Raw genomic sequence first — 6,000 nt, 5'->3', positions numbered from 1 at the left:
AGGCAGGCCGAGCATGATCATGAGGGCCGTCAGTCGGGGACGGGCAGCCAATGGGCGCAGAAAGCGTAATCCGGGGGCGGAGTAGTCGCTGCAGGCACCGCCTCCGCCTTTAGTCAACCGTCAGTAGCATGTTGAGCGTTGCAGGGATACCGTCGGGCGCCGCGTCCTCCGTGCTTCGAGCCGCCGTACCGTGTGCGCAGCGGGCCGACGGAGACCAGTGATGGGCCCGCGAAGTTCTGGGCCCGCTCTGTGCTTGGCTGCGCCTTCCTCCCGACCTCGGCCCCCAGCCTCGGATCGCCGCGTCGCACCCGCTGGGCTCCCGGCGCCGCACTCGCCCCTTCTCGGCTCTTCCGCGACGGGCGGAGGGCGGCGGTCGGCGCGGACATGGAGCCGCTGGCCCGGCCGGACTTCAGAGACCTCGGCTGAGAAGCGGCTCCCGCTTCCGCGGATCTGCGGTGGAGGGTCCCGAGCGGGCCCCGCTTCAGGGGTGAAGACGACAGCGACGGCCCTGCGGGCTGGAAGGTACGTGGCCGCGGGGCGCGGCGGGACCCCTGCCTCCGCCTGAGGGCACGGGGTAACCGGACAAGGGGGCGGCCGTGCGAGTTGCTCGGCGAGCCGCTCGTGGCCCGTGGGGCCGGGAAGCGGCCGACGCGGGTGGTGGGCTCGCGGGGCCCGGCCGGGGGCCTGAAGTCGGCGCGCTCCGCCGGAGGGGCCGCCCGGGAAGGGAGGGAGCGGAGCAGGTGCGCCCGGGCTGACGTCCGAGCGGCCGGCGAAGTTCGCCGGGGCAGGGGGGAGAGGGGCTCGCCGGAGCCGCTGCTCCTCGGTCCCGGCCCAGGTGGTGAGCGCGTCAGCTCTCCGCCCCGCGGCGCGCGTCCTCCCAACCCAGGGCCGCGCCCCCGACCTGCCCCCGCCGCCCGGGACGGGGCCGCGCAGACGGGGTGGCCGGTGGGCGTTTTGTCGTGTTTGGATTTTCTCGGCGGGGGCCTCGAGGGCGAGGGCCGGGCGGCTGAAGTTCAGGTGGGACGGGCGGCGGGGCGGCGGGGGAGAGGCCCCCCGAGGCAGCGCCTTTAAAATAAAATATTTTTTCATTAGGTACCTCTCGTTTTTTTAATTGGGAATGAAGTTTCTTTACTTTGATCTGGGAACTGACAGGGAATTTTCTTGTATTTAGAAATTCACATTTTTCTGGCATTTCGGTTTGTAATCTGCAGCTGAGTAGTTTGTAAGTCGCCACAGAGATTCTGAGACAGGGACCGTGGGTGTAGTCAGAGTAGCGTGAGGGCCTCTGGAAAAAGACGCCTACCAAAACTCCGTATTAAACAATTCAGCAAAGTCAGAGTCACATTAATTCTTTAAAGTAAAGTATCAAACTAGGACTATAAGCATTCTTAAGTGAAGATTAGTTAAAACTAAAAAGCCAGGAGTAACCCGGCCTGGAATGTTTGAACATCCCCCAGATAAGAAAGTAGCTCTGCATAGCCCATGTCTTCATTGTGTCAATTAAAAGAGGCTATTGTAAAATTTACTTCAGCCTGCCTAAAGGCCCAGTTTATCTTTAACTTTGCCCAGATGCCTCCTCCAGCCCCAAGTCAAGGACTATATAACCTGGGCAGCTAATGTGGCAATAAGCCCAGTCACAAACAACAAAGTAAAAGACAGGAAGCATCCCGTCTTAAAGATAAGATTGCATTTTAATAGCCAGGAAGTTAACAAGTAAGGTACTTTTTTTTTTTACTAAGGTATTACTGATATACATTCCTCTGAAGGTTTCACATGAAAAAACAATGTGGTTGATACATTCACCCATATTATCTAGTCCAGGCCCCTCATACCCCATTGCAGTCACTGTCCATCAGTGTAGTAAGATGCCACAGGTTCACTATTTGCCAAGAAGTAAGAATCTTTATTTTATTTTATTTATTTTGGTATCATTAATCTACAATTACATGAGGGACGTTATGTTTACCAGTTTACCCCCTTCACCAAGTCCACCCCACATACCCATTAGTCACTGTCCGTCAGTGTAGTAAGAGGCTTTAAAATCACTACTTGTCTTCTCTGTGTTGCACAGCCCTCCCTGTGGCCCCCCCACCACATTATACATGCTAATTGTAAGGCCCCTTTCTTCCCTGCCCCCCTTCTCCCTCCCTTCCCACCCATCCTCCCCAGTCCCTTTCCCTTTGGTAACTGTTAGTCCTTTCTTGGGTTCTGTGAGTCTGCTGCTCTTTCGTTCCTTCAGTTTTTCCTTTGTTCTAATATTCCACATAGGAGTGAAATCATTTGGTAGCTGTCTTTCTCCGCCTGGTTTATTTCACTGAGCATAAAATCCTCTAGCTCCATCCATGTTGTTGCAAATGGTAGGATTTGTTTTCATTTATGGCTGAATAATATTCCATTGTGTATATGTACCACCTCTTCTTTATCCATTCATCTACTGATGGACACTTAGGTTGCTTCCATGTATTGGCTATTGTAAATGGTGCTGCGATAAACATAGGGGTGTATCTGTATTTTCAAATTGGGCTTCTGCATTCTTAGGGTAAATTCCTAGAAGTGGGATTCCTGGGTCAAATGGTATTTCTATTTTGTGCTTTTGGAGGAACCTCCATACTGCTTTCCACAATGGTTGAACTAATTTAAATTCCCACCAGCAGTGTAGGAGGGTTCCCCTTTCTCCACAACCTCGCCAACAATTTGTCGTTGCTTGTCTTTTGGATGGTAGCCATGCTTACCGGTGAGAGGTGATATCTCATTGTGGTTTTAATTTGCATTCTCTGATGGCAGGCGATGTGGAGCATCTTTCATATGCCTGTTGGCCATCTGAATTTCTTCTTTGGAGAAGTGTCTGTTCAGCTCCTCTGCCCATTTTTTAATTGGATTGTTCACTTTTTGTTTGTTGAGGTGCGTGAGCTCTTTATGTATTTTGGTTGTCAACCCTTTATCGGATCTGTCATTTATGAATATATTCTCCCATACTGTAGGATGCCTTTTTGTTCTGTTGATTGTGTCTTTTGCCATACAGAAACTTTAGTTTGATGTAGTTCCATGAGTTAATTTTTACTTTTTTTTCCCTTGCTTGAGGAGATGCATTCAGAAAGAAGTTGCTCATGCTTATTTATATTATGTTGTCTTTTAAGAGTTTCATGGTTTTATGACTTACATTCAGGTCTTTGATCCATTTTGAGTTTACTTTTGTGTATGGTGTTAAACAATAATCTAGTTTCTTTCTCTTGCATGTAGCTTTCTAGTTTTGCCAACACCAGCTGTTGAAGAGGCTGTCATTTCCCCCATTGTATGTCCATGGCTCCTTTATCGTATATTAATTTATCATATATGGTTGGGTTTATATCAAGGCTCTCTTGTCTGTTCCATTGGTCCATGGGTCTGTTCTTGTGCCAGTACCAAATTGAGACACTAAGTTTCTTGTCAGTTTTCTGGACTATTTTGCAGAGTTAACATAAGAAATTTAATGCTTTGATTCTTTCCCAGAATAGTAGTTTCTTGGTTTGGGAACATATCAATCAAGGCTGCCTGCCCTGCTTTCCAGATGGGCTGAGTTATTGTCTGTTTGTTAAATAATAAGTTAAGAATCTTGCTTCTTAACTTATTGAGTGTTAAAATGCAATTTTATCTTTAAGGTGGAAGCCTTCATGCCCTTCACTATGTTTTTTACAGCAGGGCCTGCCTGCTGTATTAATTGCCCAGGTTATATATGACTTGATTAGGGGCTGGAGGAGGAAAAGCAGCATCTGGGCACAGTTAAAGAAGATAAGCTGGGCCTTTTAGCAGCTAAAGTAAATTTTCCAATAGCCTCATTTAATTGACACAATGAAGACATGGGCTATGCTGAGCTACTTTCTTATCTGGGGGATGCTCAAACATTCCAGGCCAGGTTACTCCTGGCTTTTTGGTTTTAACGAATCTTCACTGAAGAATGCTTACATTCCTAGTTTGATATTTTACTTTAGAGAATTAAAGTGACTCTGACGTTGCTGAGTTGTTGAATATGGAGTTTTGGTAGGGGTCTTTTTCCAGAGGCCCTCACCCTACTCTGACTATGCCCACGGTCCTTGTCTCATTATGACAGCTAATTATTTTTGCTACATTAAATGTTAATATAAATTGAGGTGCGAATGGGCATAACATCCTCATTTCCAAATTGTAGATTTTATCATGTGTATGAGAACCCTCCTGAAATGACAAAGCATTATACTCAATGAGTATTTTTAACATTAAATGATTAGGTATTACAGGAAATAACTGATACTTTACTTCCTGGCTTAACCTCTCCAAGGGCCCAAGGGCCAAATTTAGAGTAGGCAGGTAGCCTAGCACAAGTAAATTTACGCACCCACCCCAAACCCATCCGAACTCTCTTTACACCAATTTACACTCCCAGAAGTAGCATACCCAGGTTTCTTTTCCACCACATCCTTGCCTAAACTTGTCTCTTGTTTTGTTTTGTTTTGTTGACACCTGCTATTCTGACTGGCGTGAGGTGATATCTCATTTGGTTTTGAGTTGTATTTCCATGATGACTAGTGATGTGAGAATCCTTTCATGTGGTTGTTGGCCATCTGTATGCCTCCTTTTGAAAAATGTCTGTTCAGGCCCTTTGCCCAACTTTTTATCACATTGTTTTCCATTTGCTTTTGGTGTTGAGTTGTATGAGTTCTTTATACATTTTTGGTATGAGCTCCTTATCAGATACGTCATTTGCAAACACATTCTCACATTCACTAGGTTGTCTTCTCACATTGTTGATGGCTTCCTTTGCTGTGAGGAAGTGTTTTAGTTTGGTGTAGTGTCACTGGTTTATTTTTGCTTTTTGTTTTCCTTGCTGGGGAGACATATCTAGAAAAAAACTGTAATGCCAGTGTTCAAGAGTTTACTGCCCATGCTTTCTTCTAGGAGTTTTATGGTTTCTGGTCTTACTTTAGGTCTTTAAACCAGTTTGAGTTTACTTTGTGTATGGTGTAAGACAGCAGTGCAGTTTCATTCCATTGTATAAGGCTGTCTTGTTCTCCCAGCACCATTTTTGGAGACTGTCTTTTCACCATTGCGTATACTTGCTTCCTTTGTCACGTATTAACTGACCGTATAAGTGTAAGTTTATTTCTGAGCAATCTATTCTATTCCATTGATGTGTGTCTATTTTTGTGCCAGTACCTACTCTTTGATTACTGTAGCTATACAACACAGTTTGAAGTCAGGAAGCATGGTCCTCTCTCTATCTTTATTTTTCTTTCTCAAGATTTCTTTGGCAATTTGGGGTCTTTTGTGGTTCTGTACACATTTTACATTTATTTCTCTAGTGTTGTAAAAACATGCTATTGGTATTTGATAGGGATTGCATTGCACCTGTAGATCGCTTGGGGGTATTAAGGTCATTTTAACTATATTGATTATTCCCGCCCATGAGCATGGAATAGCTTTTTTACATATTTGTGTCAAATTCAGTTTCTTTCATCAGTGTCTCATAGTTTTCAGAATGCAATCTTTCTCCTACTTGGTTAGATTTATGTCTAAACTTCATTCATTTTTATTATTTTTTATCTTTGTATTTTTATTTTGTTATGATTAATGTACAATTACATGAAGAACATTATGTTTACTAGGGTCCCCCCTTCACCAAGTCCCCCCCACAAACCCCATTATAGTCACTGTCCATCAGCGTAGTAAGATGTTGTAGAATCACTGCTTGTCTTCTCTGTTGCAGAGCCCTCCCCATGCCTCCGTCATATTATACATGCTAATCGTAATACCCCCTTTCTTTTTCTCCCACGCTGATCCCTCCCTTCCCTCCCATTCTCCCCAGTCCCTTTCCCTTTGGTAACTGTTAGTCCATTCTTGGGTTCTGTGAGTCCGCTGCTGTTTCGTTCCTTCTGTTTTTGCTTTGTTCTTATACTCCACAGAGTATTGGAATCATTTGCTACTTGTCTTTCTCCACCTGGCTTATTTTAGTGAGCATATCACCCTGTAGCTCCATCCATGTTGTTG

The 6,000-nt window shown here is 45.6% G+C and overlaps 1 protein-coding gene across 1 annotated transcript in view; it reads left to right on the top strand.

Moving 5' to 3' along the window:
• Positions 1-399: 399 nt before the first annotated feature.
• LOC118923771 (bromodomain adjacent to zinc finger domain protein 2B-like) overlaps positions 400-6,000 on the top strand; it is a 113,429-nt gene continuing 107,828 nt past the window's right edge. The window contains exon 1 of the mRNA XM_057493915.1: positions 400-522. The gene's annotated coding sequence lies outside the window, so the exon portion shown is untranslated. The remainder of the gene's footprint in view (positions 523-6,000) is intronic.

This window comes from Manis pentadactyla, chromosome 16 (assembly GCF_030020395.1).
Source record: "Manis pentadactyla isolate mManPen7 chromosome 16, mManPen7.hap1, whole genome shotgun sequence".
In the NCBI taxonomy this organism is placed as follows: domain Eukaryota; kingdom Metazoa; phylum Chordata; class Mammalia; order Pholidota; family Manidae; genus Manis; species Manis pentadactyla.
The sequence above is the reverse complement of the archived record's forward strand: the minus strand, read 5'-3'. Positions and strand labels throughout refer to the sequence as shown.